The following is a 19,702-nucleotide window of genomic DNA, read 5'->3' as shown; positions in this document are numbered from 1 at the left end:
GCTCATTGGTCACCATAGCAACACCCACCCGTAGTATGCGCTCCAGCAGGTATATCTCACTGGTCATCCCAAAGCCAACACCTCCTTTGGCCGCCATTCCATCCAGTTCTCTGCTGCCAATGACTGGAACAAATTGCAAAAATCTCTGAAGCTGGAGACACTTATCTCCCTCACTAACTTTAAGCATCAGTTGTCAGAGCACCTTACCGATCACTGCACCTGTACACAGCCCATCTGAAATTAGCCCGCCCAACTACCTCATCCCTATATTGTTATTTATTTTGCTCATTTGCACCCCCGTATCTCTATTTGCACATCATCTCTTGCACATCTATCATTCCAGTGTTAATACTAATTGTAATTATTTTGCACTATAGCCTATTTATTGCCTTACCTCCATAACTTGCTACATTTGCACACACTGTATATATATTTTCTGTTGTATTTTTGACTTTATGTTTTGTTTTACCCCATATGTAACTCTGTGTTGTTGTTTTTATCGCACTGCTTTGCTTTATCTTGGCCAGGTTGCAGTTGTAAATGAGAACTTGTTCTCAACTGGCTTACCTGGTTAAATAAAGGTGAAATAAAATAAAAAAATTAATAAAGAAAAATTACAAAATATGTTTTACAGAATTACAGTAGCAAATGCCTTGATTGATATTTTTAAATGATTAAAATATTTCCTTTCAATGTAAATGGTGTAATGATTAAAATGAAAACGAAAACTCAAAAAGAACACATTATATATACAGTACATTTTCCCTGAGACCCAAAAGTACTCATTGCATTTTGAATGCTTATCAGGACAGGACAAATTGTCCAATTCATGCACTTATCAAGAGAACATCCCTGGTCATCTGCCTCCGATCTGACTCACTAAACAGGCATGCTTCCTTTGTAAATGATGTCTGAGTGTTGGAGTGTGACCCTGGCTTTCAGTAAATAAAGAAAAAAAACAGAAAATGGTGCCGTTTGGTTTGCTAAATGTAAGGAATTTGAAATGATTTATACATTTATTTTTATTTTTGATACTTTAGCATCAAAAGTAAATGTATTTGCTAAAATATAAGTATATTTAAAACCAAATACTTTTATACTTTTAGTCAAGTAGTATTTTTCTGGGTGACTTTCACTTTTACTTGAGTCATTTTCTGTACTTTTTCCACCTCTGGCCTGGTGGAACCAGCCTGATCGCTGTGGTTTCTTTGGGGGGGCTTGCCTGTTTTGCATGTTATTTTGGCATTAATACGTGTCAGTAAAGAAACGAAACAATCATTGTGTTAATAAAGTCGCATACAAACATGGTCTTTTTTTTGCTTTCTTGAGTAAGGCAGCTCCAAAATGCAGGTATTTCAGCCAAGCTCATTGCTCATTGGGCAGCCAGTGGAAAATACGGAGTGTAGGTGTTGGTAATGTTCTCTATTGTCTGAGTAGCCAGGCGCTAAAATAAAACGTAGTTCTATATTTGACACTTGACGTGCTGAAGGGCTCGCCTCTCCCATTTCATCAATGGTTTAAAGGAGCATATACCCACGTGGATGATTGAAAGATGAACTGAGGTCTGTTGTCCTTGGGTCAAAATTACCCTCCACTGTGTTGAACCAACTTTTATTTTAAAGTTGTTTGCCAACCGACATATAAAGTCCACAGAAGAAGAAGAAGACAACGACGACTCCTACTACTACTACTACTAATGAAGGAGGAGAAATTACTAGAAACTAACCAGGTTTCCCCTTTTATCTGTGGATTAATTGTCGAAGTAGAGAACACACAATTTTGTGTGACTTAAAATGGGTCAAAATTCTACAAAGATCCAGAAAAAAAGGACTTTGAGCATTCCAGGTAAAATAACAACCCAATGTTTATATCCCAGGACAAATTAGCTAGCAACAACAAGCTAGCTAGTTAAATGTCTATGAATGATTAATGTGTTTCGACCTGTCCCAAAATTAATATAGTTGATTGGCAAAATGTTGGATCTATGCGTGCAGGAGGTTTGGGGGAGGTTTTTCTCTGAAGCACAGGGCATCAAATAAATGCAGCAACTGATCTGTGATACTATGCCTAATTGTATCAAAACAATTTTAATAAACGAGGCAAAATATAATCTTCATCAGATTACACTATACCTTTGTCTTTAAATAGCCAAGGCTTATCCAAAATAGTAATACAATATTTATAATCACGTACTTCTATTTCTAAAACAATTATCTACACATGCATATTAAGGAACAGTAATTAATATGTGTGCAGTTTTTGTCAGGATAAACGTGTATGCGGTGAACGAAGTCAAGCGCAGGACACCGAGAAACTGGCAGATGTACTTTACTAATAACCGTAATGAAAAGTACAAAACAACAAAACCTCCAAAACAGGGAGGAACAATAATCGCAATACACAGTCCTGCTGAAAACAAACGGAGAACAATCACACACAACAAACTAATGACAGACAGGGGTTATAAAGGGAAACCATACAACACTAATGGGAAACAGGTGTACACAAAGCAGACCAATCTAGATGATTGCTGAAACCTAGATCGGTGGCAGCCAGTACTCCGGGGACGACGAACGCCGAAGCCTGCCCGAGCAAGGAGGAGCAGCCTCGGCTAAATCCGTGACAGTACCCCCCTTGACACGCGGCTCCAGCCGTGCGCCGACCCCGGCCTCGGGGACGGCCAGGAGGACGCGATGCAGGGCGAGTCGGATGACTCCGGTGGAAATCCCTCAGCATGGAGGGGTCTAGGATGTCCCTCCTAGGGACCCAGCACCGTTCCTCCGGACCGTACCCCTCCCACTCCACGAGATACTGCAGGCCCCCCATCCGACGCCTCGAATCCAAGATGGAACGGACTGAGTACGCCATAGCCCCCTCGATGTCCAATGGGGGCGGAGGAACCTCTCGTACCTCACTCTCCTGGAGTGGACCAGCTACCACCGGCCTGAGGAGAGACACATGGAACGAGGGGTTAATGCGGTAATTAATTGGCAGTTGTAATCTATAGCATACCTCGTTCAATCTCCTCAGGACTTTAAATGGCCCCACAAACCGCCGACCCAGCTTCCGGCAGGGCAGGCGAAGGGTCAGGTTTCGGGTCGAGAGCCAGACCCGATCTCCCGGTGCATACACCGGAGCCTCACTACGGTGGGGATCGGCGCTCGCCTTCTGCCGCCTGATGGCCCGTTGCAGATGGACATGCGCAGCGTTCCATGTCTCCTCCGAGCACCGAAACCACTCGTCCACCGTAGGGGCTTCGATCTGGCTCTGATGCCAAGGTGCCAGAACCGGCTGATAACCCAGCACACACTGAAAAGGCATAAGGTTAGTGGAGGAGTGACGGAGTGAGTTTTGAGCTATCTCCGCCCAGGGGATATATACCGACCACTCCCCCTGCCGGTCCTGGCAATAGGACCTCAGAAACCTACCCACATCCTGGTTAACTCTTTCCACCTGCCCATTACTCTCGGGGTGAAAACCTGAGGTAAGGCTAATCGAGACCCCCAGACGTTCCATAAACGCCTTCCAGACTCTAGAGGTGAACTGGGGTCCCCGATCAGACACTATATCCTCAGGCACCCCGTAGTGCCGGAAGACGTGTGTAAACAGGGCATCAGCAGTTTGAAGGGCTGTAGGGAGACCTGGCATAGGAATGAGACGGCAGGCCTTTGAAAACCGATCCACAACAACCAAGATCGTAGCGTTCCCCATGGGAGGGGGGAAGGTCCGTGACAAAATCCACCGATAGGTGAGACCATGGCCATTGTGGAACAGGTAGGGGTTGTAATTTCCCTCTGGGCAGGTGTCTAGGCGCCTTACACTGGGCGCACACCGAGCAGGAGGAAACATAAACCCGCACGTCCTTAGCTAAAGTGGGCCACCAGTACTTCCCACTAAGGCAGTGCACCGTCCGACCAATACCCGGATGACCAGAGGAGGGTGACGTGTGAGCCCAATAGATCAATCGATCACGAACCTCGAGCGGCACGTACTTCCGATCCTCTGGACATTGTGGGGGAGTAGGATCGGTACATAACGCCCGCTCGATGTCCGCATCAACCTCCCACACCACCGGTGCCACCAGACAAGACTCCGGAAGTATGGGAGTGGGCTCAATGGACCTCTCCTCTGTGTCATACAGTCGGGACAGGGCGTCCGCCTTAGTGTTCTGTGACCCTGGTCTATAGGTGAGTTTAAATACAAATCTGGTAAAGAACATGGCCCACCTTGCCTGGCGAGGGTTTAGCCTCCTCGCTGCCCGGATGTACTCCAGGTTACGACGGTCAGTCAAAATGAGAAAAGGGTGGTTCGCCCCCTCAAGCCAATGTCTCCACACCTTCAGGGCTTGGACTACAGCCAACAGCTCCCTGTCCCCCACGTCATAATTACGCTCCGCCGGACTGAGCTTCTTAGAGAAGAAGGCACAGGGGCAGAGTTTTGATGGCGTACCCGAGCGCTGAGATAGTACAGCACCAATCCCTGCCTCGGACGCATCCACCTCGACTTGGAACGCCAAAGAGGGATCCGGATGTGCCAGCACCGGAGCCGAGGTAAACAGGTCCTTCAGATGTCTAAACGCCCTGTCCGCCTCAGCCGACCACTGCAGACGCGCCGGACCCCCCTTTAGCAGGGAGGTGATGGGAGCTGCTACCTGTCCAAAGCCCCGGATAAACCTCCAGTTGTAATTGGAAAAACCCAAAAAACGCTGCACTTCCTTCACCGTGTTGGGAGTCTGCCAATTACGCACGGCTGAAACGCGGTCAATCTCCATCTCCACCCCTGACGCGGACAACCGATGCCCCAGGAAGGAGATGGACTCCTGGAAGAACAGACACTTCTCTGCCTTCACATACAGGTCATGCTCCAACAGTCTACCAAGCACCCGACGCACCAGGGACACATGCTCGGCGCGTGTAGCGGAGTATATTAGAATGTCATCAATATACACCACTACACCCTGTCCATGCAAGTCCTGGAAAATCTCGTCCACAAACGATTGGAATACTGAAGGAGCATTCATTAAACTGTATGGCATGACAAGGTACTCATAGTGACCCGAGGTTGTACTAAATGCTGTCTTCCACTCATCTCCCTCCCTAATGCGCACCAGGTTGTACGCGCTCCTGAGGTCCAATTTTGTGAAGAATCGCGCCCCGTGCAATGACTCCGTCATACTAGCAATCAGAGGGAGAGGATAGCTGAACTTGATTGTGATCTGATTGAGACCACGGTAATCAATACACGGGCGTAAACCACCAGCCTTCTTCTTCACAAAAAATAAACTTGATGACACAGGGGAAGTGGATGGCCGTATGTATCCCTGTCCCAGAGATTCGGCGACATATGTCTCCATAGCCGCCGTCTCCTCCTGAGACAGAGGATACACATGACTACGAGGAAGCGCAGCGCCTACATGGAGGTCTATCGCACAATCCCCCTGTCGATGAGGTGGTAATTGAGTCGCCTTCTTTTTACTGAAAGCGAGCGCCAAATCGGCATATTAAGGTGGAATGTGCAGGGGGGAAATTGGTTCGGACTTTCCACCGTCGTTGCCCCTACGGAAACACCTACACACCGCCCGAAACACTGATCAGACCATCCCTTGAGAGCCCTCTGCTGCCATGAAATGTTGGGGTCATGTGACATTAACCAGGGGAGTCCCAACACCACGGGAAACGCAGGAGAGTCAATCAAATACAACTGTATTATCTCCTCATGGCCCTCCTGCGTCTTCATCTTAAGTGGTGCTGTGACTTCCCTAATCAATCCTGACCCCAAAGGACGGCTATCTAGGGCATGGATGGGGAAAGGCACATAAACGGGTACAATAGGAATCCCTAACTTTTATGTGAACTGGCGATCTATAAAATTCCCAGCTGCGCCTGAATCTACTAGCGCCTTATGCTGGGAATGAGGAGAGACCTCGGGAAACATAACAGTAATACACATATGCGCACCAGAGAGCTCTGGGTGAGTTGGGTGCCTACTCACCCAGTGCGCTGCCTACCGCCTCGAATCCCAGGAGACCCTCCCCAGCACCGACCAGCAGTGTGTCCTCTGCGGCCACAGTTGGTGCAGGGGACGGCCTCCCTCCTGGCCACTCTCCTGGTCTCCCTAGCACCAGCACCTCCGAGCTCCATAGGGGTCGGCTCAGAAGTGCTGGGGGATGGAATGGACGACCCTGAATCCGGACGTCCGCGGGTAGCCAACAGGGTATCCAGGCGAATAGACATGTCCACCAGTTGGTCGAAGCTGAATTTGGTGTCCCTGTAGGCCAATTCCCGACGCACGTCCTCCCTCAGGCTACATCGGTAGTGGTCGATGAGGGCCCTCTCATTCCATCCCGCGTTGGCAGCCAGCGTCCGGAAGTCCAGCGCGAACTCCTGTGCGCTCCTCCTCCCCTGCCTGAGGTGGAATAGACGCTCACCCGCCGCCTTACCCTCTGGTGGATGATCGAAAACTGCCCTGAAGCGGCGGGTGAACTCCGCATAGTTGACATTAGCGGCGTCTATTCCCCCCCACTCGGCGTTGGCCCACTCCAGCGCCTTGCCGGACAGACAGGAGATGAGGGCGGACACGCTCTCGTATCCCGAGGACCCCGGAGGAGAAGCGATGGGTAATGCCGATGGTGGTGGTATCGTAGGAGGAGGTGTAGGCAGACCCCCTCTTTCCCATCGCTCCATAGTGCTCACTACCCGTTCCATGGCGGTGCCGAGAGCCTGGATCATGGCCGCTTGTTGTTCAACGCGTTCCTCCACTGATCCAGCTGGCACCGCCGCTCCTGCTGACTCCATGTGAGGTGTGTGATTCTGTCAGGATAAACGTGTATGCGGTGAACGAAGTCAAGCGCAAGACACCGAGAGACTGGCAGATGTACTTTACTAATAAACGTAATGAAAAGTACAAAACAACAAAACCTCCAAAACAGGGAGGAACAATAATCGCAATACACAGTCCTGCCGAAAACAAACGGAGAACAATCACACACAACAAACGAATGACAGACAGGGGTTATAAAGGGAAACCATACAACACTAATGGGAAACAGGTGTACACAAAGCAGACCAATCTAGATGATTGCTGAAACCTAGATCGGTGGCAGCTAGTACTCCGGGGACGACGAACGCCGAAGCCTGCCCGAGCAAGGAGGAGGAGCAGCCTCGGCTAAATCCGTGACAGTTTTATGCAAGAAGGGGAAGTGAAAGCTAAGATGTTTTACAGACTCTAGCAACTGTTTCAGTGTTCATGATGAGACAATTTACATTTTACATTTTAGTAATTTAGCAGACGCTCTTATCCAGAGCGACTTACAGGAGCAATTAGGGTTAAGTGCCTTGCTCAAGGACACATCAACAGATTTTTCACCTAGTCGGCTCGGGGATTAGAACCAGCGACCTTTCGGTTAAAATATGTCTGGCAGGATATGAGAAGTCATGTGATTACGTGAACTACAGAGAGGACAAACCAAACCAAGAAAACAAAAAGGGCAGAGGAGGAGATGCGTCCGTTTTCTTAAATGTCTCACTTCAGCACAAACATACTCCATTAGCCATGTGCTCTCATCAAATGAAGCCGGTACATGCTCAGATAAAACCTGGGATCCACCATGAATGGAAACCTTGAAATGATCTTCTGTGCATCATGAATGTATATAATTGTTAAATATTACCTACAATATCTGATTTAATCTGAACAATATTTAATCTCAACAATACATGCAGAAGGCTATTTCATCTCAACATCTATAAATGCAATTCCTTGTAAATTGTGCACCGATAATTCATTTTAAAAGCCTGTTATGTTAAATGAAGTGCCCTTTAATATACACTACCAGTCAAAAGTTTGGACACACCTACTCATTCAAGGGTTTTTCTTTATTTGTTTGCGCAACTTGGAGAGGATATAGCACCGAAGAGATGTACCGTCATTCTGTACTCCTCCAATCTTTTGTTAGTGTCACCATCTGGCCACCATAGGAATTGCAGGAAGTCTAAGTCATCTTCATGGACACGTACTTGATGGAACATTCCTTCGATATCTGCCATCATGGCAACGAGGTAGGGAAATGGTCTGTCTGCCCAATATAAAGGATCAAAACTGGTAGAGGAATAAAAATAGCATAAATAGGAAAGTATACCAGTTTCATTTGAGGACCAGGATGTTGACAGCTGTGCCATAAAGATTGCAAAATAGTTGTGAAGATATTTTTTATGTACCGATTCCATGGTACAGGGTATATGAGTTGATATATAAAACGACACAAGATTCAAGACTTCATGCTTTTCAGCTAAAATTATTGTACAGAATTCTTGCCACCAACAAAATGTTGAATATTTGGGGCATGCAATCATCGCAGCTCTGCAGATTTTGTTATGAAGATACAGAATCAATAGACCATTTGTTTTGGTACTGCCCCCAGGTAGCCTGTTTCTGGTTACAGTTTCAGAAATGGCTGAAAATGCATAACATTGATCTAAAATGGACCCTAGAAATAGTATTGTTGGGAGATCTGGAGAGACCGGGTCAGTCAATTACTAATATACTAAATGTATTTATCTTTAACTCGCAATCTGTGGATTCTATTCGATTAGATATATTGAAATTGTATGTTAAACATCACAGCATAGTTGAAAGATATATGGTGTGTAGAAATCCGAAGAGGGTGGCCGGCAGAGATAGGTGGGATGGGCTTAGGGAAGCTGAGGGTTGGGATGTGGAATTGGAGACAAGTGGGAGTAGAGTTGCTGGGCGGGGGATAGAATGATGGTCAAAGAAAACAGTGGTGGCTGATGGGTCTCTGGTTCGGGTCCCCGTTTTTGACCATATGGGAGACTTGTCGACGTGTGCCCTTGAGCAGGTCGTTGACCTTGGTTGCTTCTGTGGGTCGCTCTGGATGGAAGTCTTTTAGATGACTAATATGATGTAGATGTTGAGCGGCTTCACTGAAAGTAGATTGTATGTTTTAAATATTCAATAAATAAATATATATTGTGACGTCACGAGAGGCTACACAGCTTTCAGCGGGGTTGCTCAAGTAGTGCAAGGAGACAAGGTTCAAACAAAACAAGGATTTTATTATAGGTCTTGGGAAATTAACGAAAATATAACAAAATTCTGTTCTCTTGTGGCTCTTTAAGGGTTAACAGTTCAGGGATGTCTCTTCCACATCCAAAGTCATAATTCTCACTCGCTCAGATAACTTTTCCCCAGCCTTACTGTAGTCCACGTTGCAGCTAGTGGCCAACCCAGCAAAAAGTCCTTCCAAATGTCTCTCACGTATTTCCACCGGTGCATATATCCAAAGGTGAGTATTTCCCAAAGGTAAGTATCTCCAAATCCTTGTATTCCTCATGGAAGTGGACGTGCAGCACTCTTGTCCTCCAGAGAGCCCAGGTTGGAGACTGTGTCTCTTCACCCCCCCACACACTCCCTCAGTGTGTCTCTTCCCTTCCCAAACCTTCAGCTCATCAGCTCCTCATTTGTTTCAGCTGCGTGGGAAGATTGGCCATAGAGGGGTGGAGTTCCCGACCATACCAGCAGATGGAGCCATAGCTGTCTGGGTTTGCAGCCACCTCAGGGGGATGTAACGTCCCTCCAGGACACAGCCTCTCGTGACATCACACATCCCCCCTCCTCGGGACCGACGTCCTCGTCGGGGTAAAGGCAGCGAAGAAGGCATCACGCCGGGAGAGGGCGTCCGCATTGCCGTGGTGCTTGCCAGACTGCTCTCTCTTCAACTCCTCCAACTCTAGGACCAGGGACTCAGCCTCCTGTTGTCTCTCCTTGAGTTTCTTACTGAACGCATCAGCCTTGGTTTTAGCAGAGTTTAGCTTCTGTTGAGCAGCTTTCAGTTCCTTCTCTCTCTCTGCCTCCGCATTCTTCATCTTGTTCTCCAACACCTTGTACTTCTCCTCTGCCTTCTTCTGGACCTCCTTACTACTGCGCAGGGTCTCCTCACACTCCTCGATGGTCCTGCGCAGCCTCTCCAGCTCCTCCTGTTGCTTAGGGAAGGAGCTCTGTTGGAGTTTAGCCTGGAGGATATCTAACTCTTCTGTCTTCATGTCTAACTGTTGCTTTAACAAACGATACCTCTCAGCGGTCCCCTTCAGACCAGACAGTTCTTTGTCCAGATTCTGTAGCTCCGTCTCTGTGTCGGTCTGGGCACCTGCCATCCCTATCAGAGCCCGGGCGGGAGTGAGTAACTCGGAGGATTGCACCGAGCCTTCCCAGGATGAGTCTTGCCTCTCCGTTTCCGAGGTACTCGGGTTATCCTCTCCTGAGACTCTCTCCAGAGTGGGTAAAAGGCTGGGCAGTCTCGTCCAATTAGGACAGGGACGGGGAGGGAATCAACCACCCCCGCCGTCGTGTGTATGGTTCCCCGTGTGCTGGTCATTGTAAGTTCAGTAATGGGGTATTCTCTGGTGTCCCCATGGACACAGGAAACTGGGAGGACTTTCCCCGGGGGTCAGACACGTTGGGCCCACCAAATCCTTACGCACCAGGGTGGCCCGGCTACCAGAATCCAGTAAGGCCTCCACATCATGGTGATTCACAGTTACCGGGCAGGTGGGGGGTCGATCTGGGCCGCCATCTACGACTCCCAAGAGCGAGGCAAAACGGTGTGTGGGTGCTGAGCTGGAGGACTCCGCAGTGGGCATAGGTTCATCGGCTGGTTTCCCACACTGCCAGGAGATATGTCCCATCTCCCCACACCGGTAACACTGTCGAGTTTCCCCCCTCCTGGTGTACTCTTCTTGGACCCGCCTGGTTTCTGGCTCCCCCTGGAGCCGGGATAAGTCCTGACGTGGCTGGGTTCGAGACCTTGGGGTCCTTTGGACGGGTTCTTCCCATTTGTGGTGGGGCCGCACTCCTGGGGTCTTTTCGGGAAGCATTCAGCATCTCCGCTGTGGCCTGGTACTTTTCCACAGCTTCCACGGTCAGATCAGCCGTGGTCAAGGCCTGTTGACTGATGAACCGTTTTGCCTCATAAGGCAGGGCGCGTGAGGTAACGATCCACCACAACGGCCTCCACCACCGCCGCTGCTGTATTCCTCTGCGGATCCAGCCATTTCCTTGCGATTCGGACAAGTTCATGCATCTGCGCCCGAGGAGGTTGGTCTGGTTGGAAGGTCCAGCTGTGAAAGCGCTGGGCCATACCAAACTTTGTGAGTCCATATCTGCTGAGGATCTCAGACTTCAGGGCATCATAGTCAGTAACCTGGTCAGGGCCCAGGTCCCGGACAGCATTCAGCGATTCCCCGGTTAGAAAGGGGGCTAACAGACCAACCCACTGTTGCTTGGGCCAGGCTTCCCCTAGTGGCCGTGGCCTCAAATGCATGCAGGTATGCCTCAATGTCATCGGTAGCTCCCATCTTAGATATAAAGTCACTTGCCTTTATTGGGCGGGTATTTTGGACAACCCTCTGTCTCTGCAACTGCAATTCCTCTGCCTTCAGAAGGTTGGCTTTCTTTTGCTCCTCCAAGAGAGCCACGTTTGCTTGCATCTGGGCTTGCTGGCCAGCAACAAGGGCTTTCAATATGTCCTCCATTTCAGTCGGCGGGGAGCCTACGGCCAACTTGGAAAACTGGGTGATCAAACCTTCGGTATCCTCCTCTGACATGCACTATTAACGCTTGAGCGTGCCCGTTTTCTCCACCATCTGTGACGTCACGAGAGGCTACACAGCTTTCAGCGGGGTTGCTCAAGTAGTGCAAGGAGACAAGGTTCAAACAAAACAAGGATTTTATTATAGGTCTTGGGAAATTAACGAAAATATAACAAAATTCTGTTCTCTTGTGGCTCTTTAAGGGTTAACAGTTCAGGGATGTCTCTTCCACATCCAAAGTCATAATTCTCACTCGCTCAGATAACTTTTCCCCAGCCTTACTGTAGTCCACGTTGCAGCTAGTGGCCAACCCAGCAAAAAGTCCTTCCAAATGTCTCTCACGTATTTCCACCGGTGCATATATCCAAAGGTGAGTATTTCCCAAAGGTAAGTATCTCCAAATCCTTGTATTCCTCATGGAAGTGGACGTGCAGCACTCTTGTCCTCCAGAGAGCCCAGGTTGGAGACTGTGTCTCTTCACCCCCCACACACTCCCTCAGTGTGTCTCTTCCCTTCCCAAACCTTCAGCTCATCAGCTCCTCATTTGTTTCAGCTGCGTGGGAAGATTGGCCATAGAGGGGTGGAGTTCCCGACCATACCAGCAGATGGAGCCATAGCTGTCTGGGTTTGCAGCCACCTCAGGGGGATGTAACGTCCCTCCAGGACACAGCCTCTCGTGACATCACAATATACAGTACCAGTCAAAGGTTTGGACACACCTAGTCATTCCAGGGTTTTTCTTTATTGTTACTATTTTCTACATTGTATAATAATAGTGAAGACATCAAAACTATGAAATAATACATATTGAATCAAGTAGTAACCAAAAATGTGTTAAACAAATCAAAATATATTTTATATTTGAGATTCTTCAAATAGCCACCCTTTGCCTTGATGACAGCTTTGCACTCTTGGCATTCTCTCAACCAGCTTCACCTGGAATGCTTTACCAACAGTCTTGAAGCAGTTCCCACATATGCTGAGCACTTGTTGGCTGCTTTTCCTTCACTCTGCCGTCGGAATCATCACAAACCATCTCAATTGGGTTGAGGTCAGGGGATTGTGGAGGCCAGGTCATCTGATGCAGCACTCCATCACTCTCCTTCTTTGTAAAATAGCCCTTACACAGCCTGGAGGTGTGTTGGGTCTTTGTCCTGTTGAAAAACAAATGATAGTCCCACTAAGCCCAAACCAGATGGGATGGCGTATCGCTGCAGAACGCTGTGGTAGCCATGATGGTTAAGTGTGCCTTGAATTCTAAATAAATCACAGACAGTGTCACCAGCATAGCACCCCCACACCATAACACCTCCTCCTCCATGCTTTAAGATGGGAACTACACATGTGGAGGTCATACGTTCACCCACAGCACGTCTCACAAAGACACAGCAATTGGAACCAAAAATCTCAAATTTTGACAAATTTCCACTGGTCTAATGTTCATTGCTCGTGTTTCTTGGCCCAATCAGGTCTCTTCTTATTATTGGTGTCCTTTAGTAGTGGTTTCTTTGCAGCAATTCGACCATGAAGGCCTGATTCACACGGTCTCCTCTGAACAGTTGATGTTGAGATGTGTCTGTGACTTGAACTCTGTGAAGTATTTATGTGGGCTGCAATTTCTGAGGCTGGTAACTGCAGCAGAGGTAACTCTGGGTCTTCCATTCCTGTGGTGGTCCTCATAAGAACCAGTTTCATCATAGTGCTTGATGGTTTTGCAACTGGACTTGAAGAAACTTTCAATGTTCTTGAAAAGTTCTGTATTGACTGACCCTCATGTCTTTAACTCATGTCTTTAAGTAATGATGGACTGTCGTTTCTTGCCATGATATGGAAATGGTATTTTACCAAATAGGGTTATCCCCCCACCATGTCACAACACAACTGATTGGCTCAAACACATTAAGAAGGAAATAAATTCCATAAATTATCTTTTTAGAAGGCACACCTGTTAATTGAAATGCATTCCAGGTGATTACTTCATGAAGCTGGTTGAGAGAATGCCAAGAGTGTGCAAAGCTGTCATCAAGAAAAAGGGTGGTTGTTTGAAAAATCTCAAATCTCAAATATATTTTGATTTGTTTAACACATGTTTGGTTACTACTTGATTCAATATGTATTATTTCATAGTTTTGATGTCCTCACTATTATTCTACAATGTAAAAAATAGTAAAAATACAGAAAAACCCTTGAATGATTAAGTGTGTCCGAACCTTTGACTGGTAGTTGGTATATATAATAACTCTAATGAATTTATCCTCTGCAGCAGAGGTAACTCTGGGTCGTCCATTCCTGTGGTGGTCCTCATGAGAGCCAGTTTCATCATAACGCTTGATGGTTTTTCAAACTGGACTTGAATAAACCTTTTAAGTTCTTGAAATTTTCCGGATTGACTGACCTTCATGTCTTAAAGTAATACATTGACTGTCAGAGGCCTTTGCTTATTTGTGCTGTTCTTGCCATAATATGAACTTGATATTTTACCAAATAGGGCTATCTTTTGTATACCACTCCTACCTTGTTACAACACAACTGATTGGCTCAAACGCATTAAGGAAAGAAATTCCACAAATTAACTTTTAACAAGGCGCACCTGTTAATTGAAATGCATTCCAGGAGACTACCTAATGAAGCTGGTTGAGAGAATGCCAAGAGTGTGCAAAGCTGTCATTAATGGCAGCTACTTTGAAGAATCTCAAATATAAAAATATATTTTGAATTGTTTAACACATTTTTGGTTACTACATGATTCCATATGTATTATTTCATAGTTCTGATGTCTTCACCATTATTCTACAATGTAGAAAATAGTAAAAATAAAGAAAAACCCTTGAATGAGTAGGTGTGTCCTAACATTTGACTGGTACTGTATATTTAAAACCAAATACTTTGACTTTTACTCAAGTAGTAAAAACCCACCCATTGTTTTTGAGATGATTCTGATTGGACTGGCCATTTTCTAACTTATTCCAAACGCTCATCTATTGGAGAAAGGACAAACTGATTTGTGAAGTGAAACATAATGGTGGACGCAGTGATCAGGCTGTTTCCACCAGTCTACCATCAAACTGTCTCCTAGCAAGGCCTTTTCTAATTTTCCTATTTTCACTCTCAGAGGTTGCTGTAAGCTCCACCAATTTACTGTTTTATTTTCATCTAACCAATCACATTAATTCTGCCCTTGAGGCAGACCTGCCCTTAGAACAAGATTGAATAAGGAAAACTCCACTGAGCTATATAGAAGTCTAGAGTGTTGGTTGCCATGTCTGTCATGGCTATACAGTGCCCCCTACTGTCATCATTGATGTATAGTGATACCTACTGTAATCATTGATACATAGTGATATCTACTGTCATCATTAATATATAGTGATATCTACTGTCATAATTAATACATAGTGATATCTACTGTCATTATTGATATATAGTGATATCTATTGTCATCATTGATAAATAGAGATATCTACTGTCATCATTAATATATAGTGATATCTACTGTCATCATTGATACATAGTGATATCTACTGTCATCATTGATATATAGTGATATCTACTGTCATCATTGATACATAGTGATATCTACTGTCATCATTAATATATAGTGATATCTACTGTCATCATTGATATATAGTGATATCTACTGCCATCATTGATATATTGTGATATTTACTGCCATCAATGATATATTGTGATATTTACTGTCATCATTGATATATAGTGATATCTACTTGTTATATGACACTCTACCTTGGTTTCTTCTGACTCTAACCTGAAAGTGTTCAAAAGCATCACCTCCACCATCTTCTTCTGCCGGTTTGGTTGAAATATAGCCTACAATCAATTTAACACAATGGTTGTGATGCAACTGATATTTTTGTCATGCATCGAATAGTTTATCTGTACAAAAATAATTACAATACCATAGTGCTGTGTCTCCACAACACTTAATTATTGGTGTGCAGAAGAACTCTCTGTTGTATCGCAACCGTTGTATCAAATGTGTGGTAGGTCAGTTGAACAACCTGAGGGTCCGTTGTGTGTTTACACATTCAATGTAATACACAGTGTCTTCCTGGTCCTGTTAAGACTGAGTCTGAGCGTCTGGTTGAGGTGCTCTGCTAATGTCCACTGATACTGTATTTCTTCTATATACCTATATACCTACTACACTCTGGGTTTCATATTATATTTTTGTCCTTGAGTGTTTATGCTAAATAACAAGTCTCAGTAGTCTTGAAGGCTCAGTAGGCAGTTTTTCTGTTATCATCTCACCCAGACATAAAACTATTTGATGATGTCATAAATGCACCTTAAAGTTTGATCATGTGATTAACACTAGTAGACTATATATACAAAAGTATGAGGACACCCCTTCAAATTAGTGGATTCGGCTATTTCAGCCACATCCGTTGCTGACAGGTGTATAAAATCGAGCACACAGCCATGCAATCTCCATAGACAAACATTGGCAGTAGAATGGTCTTACTGAAGAGCTCAGTGACTTTTAACGTGGCACCGTCATAGGATGCCACCTTTCTAAGAAGTCAGTTCGTCAAATTTCTGCCCTGCTAGAGCTGCCCCGGTCAAATGTAAGTGCTGTTATTGTGAAGCAGAAACGTCTAGGAGCAACAACGGCTCAGCCGCAAAGTGGTAGGCCACACAAGCTCACAGAACGGGACTGCCAAGTGCTAAAGTGTGATGCGCGTAAAAATTGTCTGTCCTCGGTTGCAACACTCACTACCAAGTTCCAAACTGCCCCTGGAAGCAACGTCAGCACAATATCTGTTAGTCGGGAGCTTCATGAAATAGGTTAGTATGGCCGAGCAGCCGCACACAAGCCTAAGATCACCATACGCAATGCCAAGCGTCGGCTGGAGTGGTGTAAAGCTTTCCACCATTGGACTCTGGAGCAGTGGAAACGCGTTCTCTGGATTGAGGAATCACGCTTCTCCATCTGGCAGTCAGACGTGATGAATCTGGGTTTGGCGGATGCCAGGAGAACATTACCTGCACAAATGCATTGTGCCAACTGTAAAGTTTGATGGAGGAGGAATAATGGTCTGGGGCTGTTTTTCATGGTTCGGGCTAGCCCCCTTAGTTCTAGTGAAGGTAACTCTTAACACTACAGCATACAATGACATTATAGGCAATGCAGCACTTCCAACTTTGTGGCAACAGTTTGGGGAAGGCCCTTTCCTGTTTCAGCATGACAATGCCCCCGTGCACAAAGCGAGGTCCATAAAGAAATGGTTTGTCGAGATTGGTGTGGAAGATCTTGACTGGCCTGCACCGAGCCCTGAACTCAACCCCATCGAACACCTTTGGGATGAACTGGAACGCCAACTGCGAGCCAGGCCTAATCGGCCAACATCAGTGCCCGACCTCACTAATGCTCTTGTGGCAGAATGGAAGCAAGTCCCCGAAGCAATGTTACAAAATCTAGTGGAAAGCCTTCCCAGAAGAGTGGAGGCTGTTATAGCAGAAAAGGGGGGACCAACTCCATATTAATGCCCATGATTTTGGAATGAGATGTTTGACAAGCAGGTGTCGACATACTTTTGGTCATGTAGTGTATTTAGTCTGCTACAAATGTCAGACATTTTGAAAAAATTAAAAGTGTAGGAGGAGTCTCACAACAGAGATACTGTAAAGATCCATTCAGTTAACAAAGTCAGAAATTTTTTAAACCCACTTTATCTGTACTTTATAAACACTTTCTCCACTCTTTTGGATCAAAATAATATTCACATTTTCACTCCCATGCAGAAAAACATTGCACTTGACTGTCGTCAAGCATGGAGAGTGAGTATTATTCATTGCTTGCAGTTCTTTTAGAAATGGTGTAATGTAGTTTCATTTTTGTTAATCAACTTTTAAGCTCTAATTCTGATGAGTGTTTTAATTAAAATAAAATAGTTAAGTAATGACCCAGGTATCGTTTAGGCCATTCCCATTTTATAAACGTTTAACGGATATGTTTTGGAAAAGTGAGAAGAGCAGCGAATAAAATGTTAAAATGAAAGGAAAGTTGAACCCCTTTGTAAAAATAATAAACAAGCTTAATACAACACCTAGTGACCTTACCAAGAGATTTTAGCCTTTCGGTATAATGGTTTTGGAATGACTTACAGGACCAAGGTTAAGTCCAAGTCAGGATATCCCCCTAATGAACTACACTGGTGTCAGGAGTTGAATAGCACCATTGAAAGCATGTCCTGGCCAAGTTTTAGACATTTTTCAGAGGCATAGTTCTGCCATTTTTCATCATTTATATGCTAGCTGAAATACACTGGCTTCAGAAAGTATTCACATCCATTTACTTTTTCCACATTTTTTGTGTGTTACAGCCTGAATTTTAAATGGTTTAATTTGAGATGTTTGGTCACTGGCCTACACACAATACCCCATCATTTCAAAGTGGAATTACTTTTATTTTATTATCTTTTTATTTTAACAAATTAATAAAACATTAAAAGCTGAAATGTCTTGAGTCAATAAGTATTCAACCCATTTGTTATGGAAAGCCTATATAAATTCAGGAGTAGAAATTATAAGTTGCATGGACTCACTTTGTGTTCAATAATAGTGTTTAACAAGATTTTTGACTGCCTCATATCTATACCCCACACATACAATTATATGTAAGGTCCCTCAGTCGAGCAGGGGATTTCACACACAGATTCAACCACAGGGAGTTTTTCCAATGCCTTGTAAAGAAGGGCACCTATTGGTAGATGGGTAAAAAAAAAAAACAGACATTGAATATCCCTTTGAGCATGGTGATTAATAACACTTTGCAAATAATTATTAATTACACTTTGGATGGTGTATCAATACACCAAGTCACTACAAAGATACAGGTGTCCTTCCTAACTCTGTTGCCGGAGAGGAAGGAAACCATGTGGCGCAGCGGTCTGAGGCACTGCATCTCAGTGCTAGAGGCGTCACTACAGACCCTGGTTTGATTCCAGGCTGTATCACAATCCGGCCGTGATTGGGAGTGTCACGCTCGTCGAACAGAGAGGACCAAGGCGCAGCGTTGCGGGTGAACATATTATATTTATTCAACTGATCACACGATCAAAACAATAAACGATAACGTGACGTCTATGGTTAAACACAAACCGAAATGAACAAGAAACCACAAAACACAAAGTGCAAGACAAACAGTTAAATATGGCTCCCAATCAGAGACACCCAGCTGACACTCGTTGCCTCTGATTGGGAGTCACTCAGACCAACATAGAAAAATAAACATAGACTTACACACCCTGGCTCAACATAACATAGTCCCCAGAGCCAGGGCGTGACAGTACCCCCCCCCAAAGGCGCGGACTCCGGCCGCGCCAAACAACCACAACAGGGGAGGGACCGGGTGGGCACTCCGCCTCGGCGGCGGATCCGGCTCCGGACATGACCCAGGCACGGGTTGTGCTGGACTGACGACGCCCACCCCTGGCTTGATGCGTGGAGGAGGAACGGGCCGGACCGGGCTGACGAAGCGCACCCCTGACTTGGTGCGGGGAGCAGGAATGAGCCGGACCGGGCTGACGACGCGCACCACTGACTTGGTGCGGGGAGCAGGAATGAGCCGGACCGGGCTGACGACGCGCACCACTGACCCGGTGCGGGGAGCTTTGACGGGCCGGACCGGGCTGGCGACGCGCACCACAGACTTGGTGCGGAGAGCAGGAACGGGCCGGACAGGGCTGACGAAACGCACCATAGACTTGGTGCGGAGAGCAGGTACGGGCCGTGCCGGACTGACGACGCACACCACTGGCTTGCGTGCGAAGCTTGGATGGGCCGGACTGGGCTGGCGACGCACCACAGACTTGGTGCGGAGAGCAGGAACGGGCCGGACAGGGCTGACGACGCACACCACTGGCTTGGTGCGGGAAGCTTGGATGGGCCGGACTGGGCTGGCGGCGCGCACCACAGACTTGGTGCGGAGAGCAGGAACGGGCCGGGCTGGGCTGTCGACGCACACCGTAGGTTTGGTGCGGGGAGCAGGAATAGACCGGACCGTACTGGGGACACACACCACTGGCTCTACACCGGGATCTGGAACGGGCCGGACCGGACTGGCAACACACGCC

This window comes from Coregonus clupeaformis, unplaced genomic scaffold, assembly GCF_020615455.1.
Source record: "Coregonus clupeaformis isolate EN_2021a unplaced genomic scaffold, ASM2061545v1 scaf0079, whole genome shotgun sequence".
Lineage (NCBI taxonomy): Eukaryota > Metazoa > Chordata > Actinopteri > Salmoniformes > Salmonidae > Coregonus > Coregonus clupeaformis.
Note: the sequence above shows the minus strand (reverse complement) of the source record.